This window comes from Musca vetustissima, unplaced genomic scaffold (assembly GCF_032173495.1).
Source record: "Musca vetustissima isolate MV318-11 ecotype Yass unplaced genomic scaffold, APGP_CSIRO_Mvet_v1 utg1603, whole genome shotgun sequence".
Classification (NCBI taxonomy): Eukaryota; Metazoa; Arthropoda; class Insecta; order Diptera; family Muscidae; genus Musca; species Musca vetustissima.
In genome coordinates this window covers 194,210-214,476 of record NW_026884791.1, presented here as the reverse complement: position 1 = coordinate 214,476, position 20,267 = coordinate 194,210, and the positions used below count along the sequence as shown (strand labels likewise).

The 20,267-nt window shown below is 34.1% G+C and overlaps 1 protein-coding gene across 1 annotated transcript in view; it reads right to left on the bottom strand.

The window, feature by feature from the left end:
* Positions 1-1,859: 1,859 nt before the first annotated feature.
* LOC133331803 (restin homolog) overlaps positions 1,860-20,267 on the bottom strand; it is a 61,249-nt gene continuing 42,841 nt past the window's right edge. The window contains exon 4 of the mRNA XM_061540178.1: positions 1,860-1,869. The gene's annotated coding sequence lies outside the window, so the exon portion shown is untranslated. The remainder of the gene's footprint in view (positions 1,870-20,267) is intronic.

Genomic DNA, 20,267 nt, shown 5'->3' with positions numbered 1-20,267 from the left:
AATCGTAAAACGCGAATAATTTCCGAAAACTCCATATGCCATTAACGCGCATCCGATTTCGGTGTGCACCCTAAAAAAATACATCGATCTATACCATTTCAATGTGGTCCATTAAGAACCATGGATGTGCCAGCACAATCTATTTTTGAGATAAATTGCGTACATCTCTCTTTCGGCTGATGTTTTTAAAGTTCTCTTTTCGAAAAAGATCAAAATCCGTATGAGGTCATTTATTGAAGCGGAAATGATACGCAGAAAACGCAAATAAATCCGCGATATTTTTAAAAACATTTTTTGCCAAATTTCGTGTTTTTGGAAGGCCAGTTCCCGCCGTTCTAGTAGATGGATTTTCACGAAAAAGATTTTATATCATCCGAAACGTAAAAAACCTTATTAATCGCGGGTACCCATATCATTCTGTTGACAGATCTAAAAATTTGGCCCGAAAAATAGGTTTTTTAGAAATTTGATCGCACAAAATTCGCACCTTCGGATGAGTATTACTCTGAAGCTGTGCATACTACATACACAAAATACATATCAAATTACGCAGATTCGCGACTACAATAATCTTATAATCGATTTTTATAAATTCCTGTTTGCGTATTAAAGCTAGAAGTAAAATTCAAAAAGCACTCAAAATCGAGCTTCAAAATGTCAACATCGTTTAAAGGTAGATGCAGTTAAAATTTTGAAAAATGATACATAAGGGGCATAGTCCCCATTTTGTTGGCTTCTAGTTTTATTTTGACACGAAGACCGTGCAATGAGTGGCTTAGTCACAAATCGATAGAGAACATAAAAAAACTGGTTCGCCTCAACCTGTTTTTACACATTTTTTACAATAAAGTAGACACAGCTTCCACCAAAATAAAGGTTGGAGGTCAATATTATGAACAGTTTGCAACGACAGAACAATAAACCCAAAACTATTCACTTTTTTTCATATACTTAAGTAGTTCCCGAGTTATAAAGGGGTGAACCTCCGCTTCAGCTATGTTAAAAAATTGGCAATATTGCCCATATATATGTGAAAATCTTGAAAATTTTAAATCGATATTCGGGGGTTTCCCTTAAATTATTAAAAATAAATATACCTGTGTCCTCGGTTTAGATCTAATTCGTCATTATTTCGTTTCTAGTGTATGCTTGGGAAATTCTATTATTTTGAGTTGCATGTTTCGACGTTTTCTCACTTCAAATATTCAAATGTATTGTTTCGAAAATCAAAAATTACCCATACCAAATTTCAAAATGTGCCAAACACATTTTTAACTAAAATTTGGTTAATATTGTCAATACTCCTCTATCGAAAATGAACGCTTTCACTCGATGTGGTACGGGAAATGAATCCAACAGCATATTCGAGTGTCCAGCTGATGCAAATGGAATTTTAAATAGACATGTTGGTATCAAGAACACTTTACCAACGTACATTCCACATTCCCTACGACCTTCACAATGTCCAATCGGCAATAATGATAATCATGACGATGATGATGATGACAGAGACACTACCCAATTAAGTGGTGACGATTTCTATTATTTACATATCCACTATCACTGTCCAAAATATTTGGGCATGTAAAAATGTAATAAATCGTCAATAGGCAGGCGAACATGGACATCGGCACAGGCATGTAAATGAAAACAGTTGTATTTGAGTCATTTTTTCCACAAAAAAGTACATAGCGTGCAAAGATTTTATCTGCGTAAAACACGAATCGTTGAAATAATACTATTTACAGTTAAACTATTTAGAAGATGTGCAGTACCTAGCACAGTACCCCAGCAATCCAAAAAAAAAAAAAAATAATAAATTGATTGTAAAATATGTATTTACTATATACAATTCTTGAAAAATAAAGACTGCTTTTGAGTGTCTAGAACAAGCGTCCTTACATATTTTGTATCAAACTATTTTTCCCCAAATGTATTTTGTCAGGTCTTTACATTTCTATGCCTTAAAATATTTTTCTCCAATATATAAATAGCCCATGCCAAAATTTTGAAATCGAAAAAAAATCCCAACCTCTGTCACCTGCTAGCACATAAATGATAGACAAAGGGATTATTTAGATACTCATGTGACCGATTACACAGTAGTCAATCACATTTAATTATACATCGATAAGATTGTATTCAATAAATAGTTATCTTGCCAAATTAAAAGCTTAAAAACAACAGACGATTTTCATTTACAACTACATTTTACCTGGAAATTGTAGTGATAATTTGTAGACCTGACTAATAGGCTTTAAAAAACTGCTAGCCAAAGTATCAGAAACGGAAGGACCCATAAGTACTCCTAAGCATTTTAGGAAACATATTCCAATATTTTTTTATATATATGTATATATGGGAAATTACAAAATTCTTTTAAAATTCCATTAAAAAAATTTTGAAAATTTTTTTTGCGAGCACATTTATGATTTTTGGTACATAGGTTAAGAAAAATATGCTGATTCGAAATCTGTTCGCGTTCACAAATTCGGATGCTGCGCACAAAAGTTATAGCGGTTTTAAATCTTGTATTTCAAATATATATTAAATGGATTCCTATTCGTTGTAATTCGCGAATTTCTTCACAAATGCTTAAACACCATTGTTTTCTTTGCATACTAGTCAAATCACACTGAAATACGGTTTAATAGTCGCGAAAAACAAATAGAAACATGAAGATATCGGAAAATAAAATAAATTAATTTTTGAATTAAAACTATTTTTTTTTTTTTTTTTGAATTTTCGATTTTTTTAGTATGGTTAAGAGGATACGGTTTTGCCTTAATCTTCTAAAATATACGACGCTTTCTTCTGCAAATTCTTTTAGATGATTGTTAAATATCGGCAGATTCATCTGATAAGAGTTTCGACGTCATTAATGGCTAAATATATTGCATTTACAATACATAAAAATGATCAATATTGAAAAGCTTGCAATTCGCGAATTAATTGAAATCAGTTGATGCGCATGCAATTTTCGTATAAACCGAATCAATGTCTTTCAATAATTATTAATTTTTCAATGTTTAATTTAGCGGTCAAAGTGTGCCACTCGATGCACTTTACTATGCAAAAACCCTAAAAATGGCTAAAAATCACGCAACGTGCATACGATTTTTATGCGCATCCGATTTTAGTAATCTCCTATGAAAATACGCAAAAGGACACCTATTTTAAAAGGATCGGTTAAGAACCGCGGATGTGCCTCCACAATCAATTTTGGATAAAATACGCATATTATTCGCGTATCGATGTATTTTTGACCTATTTCCACGCAGATTCGCGAATTTGACAATACAAGCATAAATGCATGTAAAATTAATTCGAAGAAAACCGCGATTATTTACGCGAATTTGTCAAAATAAGTTTTTGCAGTTTTTCCCACATTCAAGGTACCTATATCCGCCGTTTAAATGGGCGGAATTGAACATGGATGGGCTCATTAGATCCGGCACGTAAAAAAACTAAAATCACGCGGGGTTCCACGGAATTTGAATGGACTTTCTTAATTTTAGACTAAAAAAATATGTTTTTTATAAAAATTTACGCACTAAATTTTCGTCTTTGGAACCCAATTGCAAAGAAGCTACAGTGAGCACATTCATGAGATATACACTAAACGAAGCAGAATCACGAGTTCTACGATCCTATAATTAGTTTATTCTATTGTCTGGATGCGCATCCTAATTATAAGAAAAATTCAAAAAACACCGAAAATCCGGCTTCAAAATGTCAGCATCCATTTTGGGTGGATGCAGTGATTATATCGAAAAATCATACATTAGAACCATATTGTCCATGGGGTATTCTGCAACTTAGTCACTGATCACATGTGTGTGCGTTGTGTAGTTTAGCCACAAATCGGGAACGAACACAAAAAAACTCGTTGGCTTCAACACATTTTCACCCATTTTTTTACATTACCACCATCACAGCTTCCACGCAACTTATTATTTATTACCAATATTTCAAGATTTTGACAAGAACACTTCATTTTATAGAATTGAATTTAAATTATATGCAATATGTTCATATTTCGCGAGTTATAACCTTGCAAACCTCAACTTCAAGGAATTTAAAAGATTTTTGTAATTTCCCATATATATATATATATATTTCAATTTGAAATATTATATAGTATAATAGACGTTTATGTGGTAAAAACGAATGTATATGCGACCTAGATTGCGGTATAGTAATATTAATTTTTTAATCAACATTCTGGACATCAGCTTTGTTGGAACATCAAATATAGAACTTGAAACCTTTAAGTTTTGTTTAAAGGAACCAAGAACCATTTTATTACTCTTATTACGAAATCACTACGACGAATATTGTTCTTTTCAAAAAAAAAAAAAATATATATATATATATATATGATATAAATTTAGAACCATTAATAATAAATTGCATGGTTAACAATACAAATGTCATTAAAACTTGATTTATTGAATTCACTGCAAATATATTCAAACTTGTAGCCATGTTTTAGATGCCCACAATGAAATGAGGAAATCTAGACGCTGGACCATATGCAATTATCAATCTGGTCGTATAAGATTACATCATAAAAATATGTACGTACACATACACATTAACATACAATAATGTATATTTCAGAAAAGTAGTACGATAATAATACGCTGCAAAATATACAAAGAAGAAAATGAAACATAAAAACAGGAAACGTAATAAAAGATATTTGGGTATAAAATCAAAACTCTCGGAATATACGTCACTTGTTCCCCATATCAGCGTCATTAGGCGGAATGTTGTTTATGAGAGTAAATTCGTCATCTCTCCCGCTCGCTCTCGATGGTCGACTGTGTTACAAAGTGACCATGAAAGAGCGTCTTAAAATGAGACGGCATTTGGGTGGTGTTTTCATCTCCCCCTTTAAGCTAAACAAATTATGAAGCCATACATATTGGCTGAATGTAAGCTTCAAACACACACACACACAAACAAACATTTGTCCATTTCACGACAAAGAGAATTCTGTTGTTGTCGTCGTCGTCGTCGCTATTTGAGCGTTGATTCGAAACCAGTAAAGCCAACGATCGTATCTGCTATACCATTTCTGAGCTATCGATTTAACAACAAACACGGTCGCACACACACACACACAACAAATAATTGAATGTATAAATATGTATGTATGCACATTCACGAGAGAAGAGGCAACGGCCGACAGGTTTGCTGCTTGGAATAATAAATGCCCCCTTACATTAAGTGAAGATCAGTGTTGGAATGTTGGGTACTATTTGGAACTTATTCGACAAATTTCCACAAAATCCACATTAATTTGTCAATTCGAAAACTGGAAAAAATGCTACTATATCAATACCGAAGCGGTCACCAATACAAATAAATGAAATAAAATTTACTAATCGCTGGAATTTCAGCAAATACTAATACTGATGTGAAGAGGGCATCTGGTTTTCGTACCCATTATTGGTTTCCCAACACTATGGAGCTCTCGCAATAATGATCGATCGGTTGAATCGGTGAGCGTACTTGTTACTCGCTTCAGTTGTCATTTTCAAACCGTGAGCTAAACGTTGTTAACGCGCAAGAGTTCGGTAAAGCACCAGTCATTCCCTTTCGTTTCGTTTTTTGTTTGTTTATTTATTTATTATCCGCATCAAATCGAAATTGTTCGAAAACGACTACTTCTAATTCAAATGTGTATCTGTGTGAAATAAGTATGTATTTTGTGCGCGTTTATCTATCTATCATCGAATATCAATTAAATTGATTAGGTGGTTTATCTATTATGGTTTATAGGTTCTATTACCACCCATCCACCCACCTGCTACTTGTAGAATGTGCTAAACGTGAATGTATTTCTTTGTGTGTGTGTGTGTTTGTGTATATTCGTCTCTAAATCAGCATTTGCATAATACACTGGTATGTGATAGCTACCGTCAGGCTATTATCTATCCGCGGATGTATACATGACGGGATTGTACTTACTCTTGCCGCCCTCAGATAATTTATTTAGACAAAAATAAATAATATACAAAAATAAAACAAAATAACAATTAAATAAATAAACAACAACAGTAGCAATAAAATAAATCCAACTTTCGTCTATAAAGAGCAACAAAAACGAAACAGATACCTGGTACTAAGCGTGCACTCGAATAGTATCGGCGGAAGCTAATAAAACAAAATAAAATAACAACACCAGCAATACAATTAAACTCAAACAATAGACGACGATCATTATTCGATGATTACGCTTGTCTACTCGAATAGAATTATCATTATTGGAGTTATTATTGTTATTATTTGTGTATTGTGTATTGTTGTTGTGGTGCTACGAACCCCTACATTTGGAAATGATGTTGCCCGTGATTCTGTCATTCGGTATACAACAGTGTTTAATAACTTTAAGAAAAATGTGTTTTTATGTTACCTTGTGTTTATATCTGTCACAGTTTTTTTTTAATATTGCACATCTAATATATTGCAATCTAGTGTCAACCCTCTTTGCATCTATGGATATAAAATTGCACAAAGCACACGCCTAAAAATAATTGCAACACTAAATCTAGTCTACAAAAATTCCGTCTGTCCATGTTAAATTGTAAACAAGTGCAGGACGCATTTATTATCCGAATGAGATCAAATTTGGCACAGATCATTTATTTGGCCCTGGGACGAACCCTATTGAAATTGGAACAAATCGGTTCAGATTTAGATATAGCTCCCATATATATTTTCGTCCGATTTAAAGTAAATGGTGCACCAATGTCCCTATATATCTCTCGATTTCCACGAAATTTGGCACAGCGTACTGAATTGATCCTAGAATGATGTGAGCAAAGTTTAGTGAAAATCGGTTCAGATTTTGATATAGCTCGCATATATATATTTGTCCGATTTTATGTAAACGGTGTACCAAAACTTCGTGCTAAACTTCGTGTAAATCTGTCCTGAATTAGATATAGCTCCCATACATTTTCGTCCGATTTTATGTAAATGGTGCACCGAAGTCCATTTATATCTTTCGATTTGCACGAAATTTGACATATCGTAGAATGATGTGTGATAAGCTTCGTGGAAATCGATCCAGATAGATATAGCTCTCATATATATTTCGTCCGTGAAAATCGGTTCAATGAAATAAAATTTAGCATAGGTTCCAGAAAGGCATAAAGATCTTATGCTCAAGTTCGTTCAATTTCATGCTAATGTTCCTTCGAAGAGGCGGAGTCTGTTAGGAGACATATGTAAAATATACCCAAAGTAGTGAAGGGTACTATATAGTCGGCCCAGTCCGACTTTACTACTTTCCTTACAGGTTTTTATATCAATTTTGTTATTGCAAATTAGTCAGGCTCAGTCAGCTGAGAAGTTAGTCGGTGACTGACTTCAATATAAATAGCTTCTGGGAAAAATACCAAAAAGGAAGAACCAAGGGAACTGATGAGGATCAGTGGCGAGATCCGTAACTATTCCCAGCCTTACCCCTTGATGGACAACGCCACACTTTCCTCACTAATAAATAATTGTTTTTATAAAAACAACAAACTGGCATAACAAAATCTTAGAGTATGGTTAAACATGTTCTACTCATTCGAATTGACCGAATATAACGACCCTTGTTTGATATGTTACCTTTTTTCTTTGTTGACTAGCTTTATTGATTTCGTTGTGTAGTTCGTCGGGCAATGATTTTGTTTTGTTGATAAACACAACGATCTCAAAGTTTTTTTTTTATTTTGAGAAGTTGTTTTTTTACTCTCACTGCTGCTGTTGTTGGTGTGGTTTTGACGCCCGCCTGCCTGTGTGTGAACATGTTTATGGATCGGTACTTAAGCGTGTCTGCGTGACGTTTGATTGGTGTTTCGATTGCAAAATATCAATGTTTTTGTATATATGTATAGAAAAAGCAAAACAATATCAATATGTATGTAAGCTTGTTGATAGATATCGATTGAAATTATACACAAATGTAAGTGGGAGCCGATGATGACGAAGAAGAAGAGGCATTGTTGAGCTTACCCACCTCTAGTAAATTTCCGATTGAAACAAATTCTTCAAATCTAAACAAATAAAGAAATGCCGCCGCCGATCAAGAGGTTGAAAAACAACAAATTTACAGAAACAATAGCCAAATTACCAAACTTGTTTCCAAAAAATATTTTTTGTTTTGCTTCATATAGAAATTTTGTACTTATTTTGTTAGCACTTGAAAGAAAAATATCAGATAATTTATTAGCCAAGGAAACAAATTATGTTCAACGGTAGCTGATTTGCATTGTAACCCACAAAAAATAATTGGATTATTCAAAAAAAATTAAATGGTTTCGCCGAAAAATAGTTTGGAAAATTATTTTTAACTATTTTATTTCAACTGATTTCTCCGCAACTAGACCTTGAATAAATTTTATTACCGCTAAAAAATATAGTGTTTTTTAAGCAATTTTTGTTTATGAATATATATATATATATATATATAGGTTTGGTTAATAATATTGTTATATGGTTTTGCAAACGAATACTCCTCTGTAACGGATATTTTTATATAGCATACAAACAATCCCTCTAGTATATTGAAATTCGAAAATTTATACCTATATATTTTCAGTACCTAAAGTGTACATACTTTTGGGTATGTTTTAAATGTTAAAATTTCTCATTCATCGAAAAATTCCACTAAAATCGGTGTGAAATAAAATTATCCACAAATTTTTTGTTAACTATTTACGCCTGGCAAATTATTTCCAGATTTATAGATAATGTTGATATGAATTTACAACTTTTCACTGAACACGACACTTGAAAATAATCGACGACAGAAAATAAACAACACATCTGCTGATATTCCTATTCATATGCCATTTTTCTGATAAGTCGCAATTCTATTATAAAGAACCACTTTGATGTCTGGGGGAATCCACGTGGCCACTAGCTTCCTATTATTTATTGTTATTTTTTGTTATAAGTATTCTGGCGTTATGATTGTAGATAATAAAAAATACCATTCTAAGAAATGATAATCTTTCAGTTAAAAACATAGTATATGTACTTCTTATCAGAAATATGCAATTAAATATGGCCAATCGAAGAGAAATTATTATTATTATATCGGAGCACCATTAATAAAAATTCCAGAATCATTACTGTCTCGACTCATATTTAACATCGTTCAATAAACATCTTTGAAATATATAAAGACTGAAGTCAGCAAGGATTACTAATTTAAAGGTATTGTTTATATATTAATTTCATAAAAAAAAACTAAATTCGTTTACGATTCCAATTCATGTTGGATCTTCTGGAGAGGAACATGGGAGGTACCGTGGTACAGTAACAAGAGGATGAAAAATGCAGACATTATTAAAAATATTTTTAAATACAGTTGTAATAAAATTCAACATTACAACATTCGAAAGTGAAATATTTCAGAGTTTTGGGAATAAGCATTAAGTTTGTCTGCGTTCTCAATTTTTTTCTTTTTAAATTTGTACAAAATTGTGCTTAAAAGAATTTAAATTGAGAGAAAAAATTTGAATTTTGTATTACTGAGTATTTACAAATTTTATGTGAATAATAAAAAATCAACTCTGTAGGTAGTGGCTTCTTCTACCAAATATAAAATAAAAATTATACGCAACATGGAAAGGAAATAAAATACTTGTATGAATGATTAATTGCAATAACAATAATTAATAACGTATATTATGCATACAAATTTGAACAATTAACGCTAAACAAACATAAATTTGAAGTTACGGTTAATACTAAAAGCATTATTTAGTTAAATTGTAATAATAGTTATTTTTTCAACAGTTTTATTGTTTTACAATCTTCGGTTGTTCTTTGTGTATTCCATCCCGAGCGTGTAAAATATGTTGTTGATAAACTTTGTTTAGGTCCTCTTATTATATTATATGTGGTAAATCGCTGAAAACTGGGTTTTTGTATAGTTCCACGCCATGTTATTTCAATTGCTTTTTGATCACTTATAACAGTTTTGCACCAACATTTTTAAAATCATCGAAAACATAAAATGGCAGCTATGGCAACAATTGCAAATCGTTTTCTAAGAAAGTGGGCGTTATAGAATGTCTTATCTCATTCTTTAGATTAATTACTTGCTCCGTAAGTGATTTAAGGGAACCCCACCCATTCTCGATTTTAATTTTTCAAGATTTTCAAAGGGCTGGTAAATCAATATCAATGCTTGTTAAGGTTTGTAACTTTGCATATATACATTTGAAGGTTTAAAAGAGAAGAAAAATAATTTACAAAAAATTTTTGTTATTGCTTTGTTTTTGGTAATTAAAGAAAAGTCCTTATTTTTGATGGCGTGCATGATAACTCCTCACTGGAACATCGGAATCCCAAAATTCCAACGGTGTTAGAAAGAGTACATGTCTGGATTATTGACTTCGCTCTAAAATTAAAAAAATGGCGGACCTTTGAAAAAATATTTTTGGAAAATCGCCGATTTTTGACCAAAGACCAAGTTAAAAAATAAGGAAGATCTTCACCGATTGGCTTTATCCTAGTTCATACGATAGATATACACTCACAGAGAATCGTGTAAAAATTTGGAATCGATTGGGTTATTAGGTTTTGAGTTATCGTGTCCGCCATTCACAAAAAAATGTTTAGAAAAAAACGCGTTTAAGGGAACCCCACCCATTCTCGATTTTAATTTTTCAAGATCTTCAATGGGCTGGTAAATCAATACCAATGCTTGTTAATTTACAAAAAAAATTTGTTATTGTTTTGTTGTTGTTTTTTGTAATTAAAGAAAAGTCCTTATTTTTGATGGCGGGCATGATAACTCCTCACTGGAACATCGGAATCCCAAAATTCCAACGGTGTTAGAAAGAGTACATGTCTGGTTCTCGTATGAACTAGGATTATTGACTTCGCTCTAAAATTAACAAAATGGTGGACCTTTGAAAAAATATTTTTGGAAAATCGCCGATTTTTTACCAAAGCCCAAGTCAAAAAATAAGGAAGATCTTCACCGATTGGCTTTATCCTAGTTCATACGATAGCTATACACTCACAGAGATACGTGTAAAAATTTGAAATCGATTGGGTTATTAGTTTTTGAGATATCGTGCCCGCCATTCGCAAAAAAATGTTTAGAAAAAAAACGCGTTTAAAGTTTGAGAAGCCCTTCAGCCGTCACTTGATGCTGACACAATAAATCGGCTACATCCCCAAGAGTTCTTGAGATTTTCATTTGAAATTTTGTAGGGATATTATTTAATTAGTGTAGATTCGAATTATATCAACAAAATTTTTGACCCCGAGAATGGGGTGGGTACCCTTAAAGTTTGAGAAGCCCTTTAGCCGTCACTTGATGCTGCCACAATAAATCGGCTATATCTTCAAGAGTTCTTGAGATTTTCACTTGAAATTTTGTAGAGACGTTCTTGAATTAGTGTAGAATAGAATCAAGTCAAAAACAATTTTGACCCCGAGAATGGGGGGGTCCCCTTAATTAACATCTGTGTGGCCATTTGATTTTTGTTAGATTCCTTTAAAAAGATTTCCATGGTTTCTTTTAGACTTTTTATTTCAATTTGGTATTCATAAACACTCCGACTTTTAACATCTTTAAGATTTATGAAAATTACATGTAAGTATTGCATAAAAATTGCTTTAGTTTTTAAATAAATTGTTATACCCTTCACCACTCTGTGGTACAGGTTATTATGTCTTTGTGCATATGTTTGTAACAGGCAAAAGGAAACGAGATAGACACATTGTTCCTTTTGAGAATATGCATAGAATTACTTTCTGAGTCGATTTACACATGCCCGTCTGTCCATGTTAAATTGTTAACAAAGTACAGGTCGCATTGATGATCCAAATTGGATGAAATTTGGTATAGGTCACTTATTTGGTCCAAGGACGAACCCTATTGAAATTGAGAAAAATCGGTTCAGGATTAGATATAGTCCCTATATATATTTTCGTTCGATTTAATGTAAATGGTGTACCAAAGTCTCTATATATCTTTCGATTTGCACGAAATTTGAACTACCGTAATGAATTAGGTCTAGAATGATGTGTGTCAAGTTTCCTGAAAATTTGTCCAGATTTAGATACCATTTAATGTAAATGGTGCACCAAAGTCAATATATATCCTTCGATTTGCGTAATGAATTAGGTCTAGAATGATGTGTGTTAAGTTTCGTGAAAATCGGTTCAGATTTAGATATAGCTGCTATATATCTTTTCTTCCGATTTTATGTAAATTGTATTCTAAAGACCCACAGTTTGTCCGATTGCCACACAATTTGGTACAATGAACTGAAGTTAATATAAGTTAATCTCTGGCAAGTATCATTGAAATCGGTTCAGATTTTTTATAATGAAAATGTAGTATTATCCACAAATTTTTATTCGATGACAAATATTTATAGAACGACAGTTAAATTACGAAGCTATCGAATTTCCATCTTCTTTCATTTAACTAAGTAGTTACTGCAGACGATCGAAATTGGATAGCAATTCATTTGTTATTGTAAAATTACGAAGTATCACCCTTTAAAAAAAAATAAGTGTCGAAGTGGATAATTATTTGAAGATGGAGTTAGAAACTAGCTTCCAAATGCTTGCAGGGTATATTTATTTGATAAAATTTCTGCCCCTTAAGCATTTCTGCCGAGTTCTTAGGAGAGAGAGAGAGAGAGACAAGGGGGAAGAAAAGGGAATCGTAAAGAGCAGCAGCAGAGTTGCTTAAAAAAGGTTGCTGTGTAAATCCCGAGTTACGAATTCCTTTCAATCAAAGTCTTTGGTTTTGAAAAATATGCCAAACAGGATTTTTTATATAAACAGATATATATATATATATTACTGATAAAATATCGAGGAGTATTTTGGTATGCAACTTTAACCTTCAAACGACTCTTTAAAGGGGTCTTTTCGGTCCCCTTTTCAAGGAGTGATTGAAAACTCATTCAAAACGGGGTTAAACCTGCTCAGAATATTCTACAGAAATGTTCGCCATAAAGTTTTACTATAAGTCTCAGAGTAGAGTAAAACTCTAAAATCAGCCTAAACGTCAAAAATCTTAAAAAAAAAACAAAAACTCATTTTAGGGTTAATATCGTACTTATTACTAGTTTTTACACTTTTTTCCCACAAGATGTCGTTTTAGAAGGATAGTATAAGGGACAAAAATATTCTCCATCAATTTTTAGCATAAGTCACTGAACAAGAGAAATTTGTATATATAATGTATATACCGAATATATAGTCATACATTTTGAACCAAAAATTCAAAATGTTCTTGTATTTTTTCAAAGACATTTCCCAGTATTTTTTTCCACAAAGTGCATAAAAGTGACATGAAACTTAATTCTAGGTATATAATGTCAAAGAATAAAATATTCTACGTCAAAATGCACTTCAAGTCTCAGAATAAACTATATATTTATATTCAATGTGTAGATGAACTGTACACATTGTTACCAATTTTGATAGATTTTTTAAATTGTTTTATCTGTAAATGATTTTTCGGTGCTTATTTAAGGAGTTTTTTTTTTAAATATTAAAAAAAAGTAGTAATGTAATAAATCACACAATGTTTTAATTATGTGGCAACATCAAAGTCGATGTTTTTTCATCAAAAATTGCATGATGTATTTTATTTTCACGATAAATCTCTTAACTTCAGTATATCTCGCCCTTATATATATATATTAGGGCGGGCCAATTCGAAAAATTCATTTAAATTCAGCCCCTGGATGATTCTATGGACAATTCTAAGTAAATTTGACGAAGGAACCATAGATCTATCTCGATTTTCGAATCTCCCACTTTTCAAAAAAAAAAATTTTCCTATAACATCATTTTGATTCTAAATTCGATTTTTTATCAATTTTACCGAAAAACTTTTCTCAGAAAATAGACGAAAAATAATGAAACGCCCTCTGGCGGTGGTCATAGGTGAAAATAAAGATCAGAAATGAATTTCTCGACACCAATAACCCCCTATATACACATAAAAAAGATAATATAACGATGAATAAAAAATCGAATTTTGAATCAGAATTGTGTTATAGGAAAAATAACATTTTTTAAAAAGTGGGAGACTCGAAAATCCAGATAAACCTTCCTTCACCAAAAATGCTTAGAACGGAACCTCAACTATTCGGTATTTTTGAGACTTTAGACCTTTTTTCAACAGGATTGGCTTTAAATTACATTATACAATATTGGTTTTTACTGTGGTAACTACCAAATTTTGGTATTGTGGGGAGTCCCTCACTATATATTGGTTCACTGTTTACTTCCCAAATTTTGTTATTTTAGGGAGTGTGACTTTGGATTCTAATTGGGTAACACATCGTACTACCAATATTGTCAATATTGTTCCCTTTTTTAAGTTATAACAGTACTTCCCAGATGTTGGGATTTTTAGAGTTTTGACACGTTTTTCGTTCGAATTAGCTTTAGTTTGGTATTCTAAATTATCATTATATCCCCGAATTTGAATTAAAATATTTCGCATTTCGAGAAATCAGAAACACAGCTATTGGATTTAGAGGTTAATAATTAAGAGAGCTGTAACGCGTATTTTTAGAGAAATACATGTTTTGGAATCACGTAATGACATATATTTTAATAAAATTCGAGGATATAATTTGTTATTTGAATTATTCCATTTGTAATTTTATATTTTCCATTTGAAATTTGTAATTTGTAATTGCATATACAAATTATATTTTCAAATGGAATTCTTGTATTACAATTGAAATATTCCAAATGACAATGACTGAAATAGGTGTAAACACTTATCAGAATATAAAAATGTTTGCGTGTAAATTCTCATAATAAAAAAGACGCTTGTCAGCCACCGATCCGGAATATTTGTAACGAGTAATAATTGCTCAAAATATACATCCACTCAACTGGTGCATGACAACTACAACAAAAATCCGCTTGAGTAAATTTAATATATTCTATATATGGACCGATAATGAATAAATGTTGTTGTTGTTGTCGTATGAAAAATGTCATTGTCTGAATAGGTTTTTTTAAACCTATGTATATGACAAGTTCACGTTTAAAGCCATGCCAGTCTAAGGATGCCGTTATATAGATTTATAAACAGTGATGGACAAAAACTAGATTAACGCATTAAAACTTATTTTTTTTAATAAATTTCCTAATTGTTTCTTTCAAATAATACATCGTTTCGGTCGAATATAAAACATTTTAGAAATCTTCCAATATTTGTTGCATACCATACCATATATTTGCTCCGCATACCAAAATTATTGAAAATACTTGATTTTATTGTATTTTCTATTGAAATAGTATGAAAATACAGTTCTATTTACAATTATTTGCAGGGCAATGTTTTGAATTGATGTAGCATTTTTCCACATCCTTCATTGTTTTAATAAATTATTATCACCCCATTAGCACATTCATACATACATATATTATATATTATTGATAATTAATTTAAATTTAGACTTGTAGTTTTCGTTTTAATTGTTTTATGTTGATCATATATTTTTTTTTAAATAAACTCTTTTTCTTTCTTTCATTTCCAGGAATTCGAGATAAGCAACAAAATATAAAAATATACATCAAATATACAACAAAATAACGTGTAAATAGTATATTTAATGGTCATGTATATATATGTACGAGTGTGTGTGTGTCTATAAAAGAGTGTCTTCTGTCATGAACAAATTAAATTAATATAAATTCTATTCGAAATTAACCTTCGTTGTGGCTTCTCAATCATTTTATATGCCATACAATTTTAATAATAGCAAAGAGTAACAACTACAACAACACTACATCGATAGCTCGAATCAAAACCGCAGTCGCACATATCCGTACATACATACCAACGTCTGTATGTGAAGATAAATATCTCAACAACAGCTCTGGGTACGGATGAACAACGACATGTTTGTGACTGAGTTGGGTTTGTTGTGACGGATATCGTGACAAGCCGTACTGCTTGTGACTTGGATTGTATTCTCTCTAATATTATTCGTCTCATTACTGGCCGTTGAATTTCCCGCCAATACATCAATAACGCGTCTAGTGGTCTACTGCGGTGTTCGGTTTACAAATATAACACACCAATTCACGTGCAGAATATTTTTTGTTTGCATTTGAACGACAATAACATTTAAAGAAAACGTTAAAGCAGCGACCAACTACCTAACCGAATATGGAGCCAAATGATGCTATGGGTAAGTAAATAATGTATTATCGATATTATAGTATATATTTTTACAATACTGGTTTCATCTACATTTACATAATATGACATAAACGCTTCTCAATATTCAAGTTGAAAACATTTTTGTTCAGATATATTCAATACGTAAATACAAACAATTTTATTGTAGCCGATTAAATGTTTATAAAAATAGAAAATTACTCCCGCCAAAAATGTGTGCTGGGTGTAAAAGTATTAAATATTATTCTTAAATTAACCGCTAAACAATAAATCTAATCTAGATGATCGATTATAGTCGTAAATTAAATAGACATCAGTAGCGTGTTCATTTGACGCTAACAGGTGGAACAACAATGTGAGATAGATAACGACCAAATAAATACCAACATATTTATTTGCCCAGCGTATTGTTTAATATACGCTGGGCCTTTGAAAATGTGACTGCTCTCTCAATATCGGAATTCGGATAAGACAATCCAATTATCTAAAGAATCCTTATAGACAAACCCATATTTATACACATCCTCCAACACGCCTCTCTGTTCTTAACTCAGGACGATTTGTCTCATTTACATAAAATCGGCCGAAAAATACATATGGGAGCTATATCTAAATCTGATCCAATTTCAAAATAACTTCACATACACCATTTTGCTTACCTAATTAAGTACCCTGTGCAAACTGTTGTCTCAATTGGACCCACCTTGGGAGTTTGGTACATCAATTATATAACATCCGTCAAGAAGAGTTATGGGAGTAATATCTAATTGCTGATCTTAACTGCGACCTGTACTTTGTTCACAAGAATACATGCACGCATATTCTCAAAAGGAGCGATGGGTCTATCTCGATTCCATTTGTGTTGAAGGTCCCATTGGCACTGGTAAACGTAAATTTCTTAAAGAGCTCGTCGATAAATTGGTAATGCTTTACGTATGAAGAAGTTCTACATTAATAAATATGATTATGATTAATACAATTAAATTCGATAATCGCTTAACATCAACTTTCTTTTATCCTGGCCGCAGTTGTTATTCGAATTTTCTTTTCAACCAACATAAGTCTAGAATGACATGTGATAAGTTTCGTTGAAATCGGTTCAAATTTAGATAGAGTTCCCGATTTTCTGTAAATAGAGCACGAAAAGACCTTTGCACGATTTATAAGAAATTTTGCAATGCGATTTGAATTGAGTCTGAGTTGAGCTCCAATATATATTTTCGGCCGATTTTAAACTATCAATGATTGTCCGGTTTGATTTTGAAATTTGGATGTGTTTTATGTTTTGTTAACTTTGCAATGCGTGTTACGATATAAATTTTTGATATTATACACCTAATATCCAACGATTGCACATCGTACCGAAATAAGTCTGAAATAAAGTGAGTAAAATTTGCTTTATATGGCATTCAGATTTAAATACAGCTTCCATATATTCTCTTCCGATTTTATTTTTTTCTATTTTTTGTAACTGCATCATTCCAATTTACAATCGAAATTATTAGAGAAAGACGTATATTTTACTTAGTATATATCTAAATGTACCTTACAAAAAGGATCATAAGAGCATCTCTTGTATATGACCAAAGTGGTGAAGGGTTGATTTTTACACTTGTCAAATTTTGTTTGCGTGGCCCGATGTAACTGTTTTATATGATTTTGCAGCGATGTAAATATGCGTGTTGTTGTAGCAGTTTATATGAATTGTATGTTTTCTGTTATGTTTCCTCCAGTTCTGTCTCCAGATTCAGAAATGCAGCTATCTCCACTGGCTGTAACCACAGATCTTCCGGAGTGAGGTTTGGCTGGGCAATTGAACAAGTGCAGTGTGGTGTGAGGGCCTGTACCACATGCTGGGCAGACATCCTGCACCTGGTCATCAATCCGTGCCCAATACGAATTGAGCCGACTGCACCATCCAGAACGTATCTGAGCCAAAACTACTCTGGTTTGTCTGGGCAGCTGACGTTCTTCAGCTGCTATGGGTGGGGGGTGAGCTCCGAGGACGGCATTCACTTTGTAACCGTTCAGCGCTGCGGCTACTGCATCTGTATGAATGCCATTCAGACCTGCTATAGGCAACTTGATCTAGAGGCTCCCTTTTGTATCGTTGGACCTCTCTCTCTAGATCATGCAGATCCTTCCTGACACGCCTGTGTGGGGGAGTCCTATCCACCATATGATGGTTGGGATGATCGTCCCTGAAACACTTGAGCAGGTACTGCAACGAAAGCATATTGCTATGCTGACGTACGGGAAGGATCTTCGTCTCCTCATGAAGATGGTCCACTGGTGTCATGAGGAGGCACCCTGTCTCTGTCCTCAGGGCGGCATTCTGACAGGTCTGAATATTTCTCCATTGCGTATCACTGGAATTCGCAGACCACACTGGAACCGCATAGCTAGCCACAGACCGACCTATCGCTTTGTAAGAGGTCAACAAGGTTTCCTTATCTGCGCCCCAAGTGCTGCCGGCAAGCGACTTGAGGACCTTGTTCCTACTTTTCAGCTTATCGCAGATAGCTGTGGTTTGCGCGGACGATTTGAACATGCTGTCGAATGTGACCCCGAGTATTTTGGGGTAGTTGGTTGTCGGAATTGTATGCCCCTCGACCTGCACATTCAACGGCATTCTCATCTCCGCAGTCCATGTGGTGAATAGTGTGGCTGACGACTTCGAGGCGGATATTTTCATATTCCTCGCTTTGAAGAAGGCTGCCAAATCGATGAGATAGGCTTTCAACCCCACACATATGTCTTCAACATCTGCATACGTAACGATTTCAATGCCGTCCGGAGGGCGTGGAATACCGGAAAGGTAGAGGTTAAACAGTTCCGGAGAAATCACTCCACCCTGGGGAACTCCCTGTTTAACTCTACGGGGTTGGGACTTCTTGTTCCGGAACTCCACGTACGACTGGCGTCCACACATATAGTTGATTATCCAACGTTTCAAACTCGGCCGGAGGGAAGTGTTCTCTATGTCCTCAAACAGCGTGGCATGGTTGACAGTATCAAAGGCTTTTGATAGGTCAAGCGCTACCAACACTGTTCTATCGCACGGCCGGTTCTGGTTAAGTCCTCTACTTATATGCGTGGAAATGGCGTGCAACGCTGTTGTTGTACTGTGTTGCTTACGGAATCCATGTTGATGATCCGCAACTGGATAGCTTTCTCTAATGCTGGGGAGGAGTAAAGCCTCAAGAGTCTTCGCTACTGGCGACAAAAGTGAAATCGGCCTGTACGATTCACCTTTGCTGGCATCCTTGCCCGGCTTCAGTAGCGGGACCACCCTGCCCATAGTCCAGGCTTCGGGGACGACGTGGGTGGCTATCGACAAGTTGAGGACGTTGTTCAAGTACTCGACTCCTGGCTCGTCCAGCTGCTTCAGCATACACATGGATATTCCATCTGGGCCCAACGCTTTTGATGACTTCGCGTTACGGATGACACATGCAACATCACCCATTGTAAACTGTGGTGGTACCTCCTCGGCTGGAAGAGATCTTATACGACGAAGTACTCTTCTCTTCGCCCTGTCGCTCTCGGGATGCTCGACGAACTGTCGGTTAAAATGACTTGCACATCTCTTCGGATCAGTCACAGTTTCGTCGTTAAATGTGACTGAGGTCCTATCATCCTTCTTACCAGGGTTCGAGAGCGACTTAACCGTTGCCCACAGTTTACTTACTCCGGTACCAATGTTGCAACTCTTCAGGTGCTCCAACCATTTATTCCGCTTGTGCTCCGCGACTAATCTGCTGACCTCCAACGTAAGTTCCCTGGCCCTGGGATCTGCTGGGTTAGATCGACGGAGCTCATCACGCTCATTTGCCAGACCAACTGCTTCTGCTGGGAAATTGGGTCTCATCTCGGGTATTCGACCAGCAGGTATAAATCTAGCAGCTGCAGCAGTGATGATGCCTCGGAATTTCCTTTCTGGTACCCGTACATCAAAAGGAATGGAAAGTTCTCTGAAGCGCTGGTTGGTAAACTCTCTGAATCCTTGCTAGTTGGCTTTCCTATGGTTAAGGAAAGTGCGGCGTTCAGAGATGACGAAATCGGG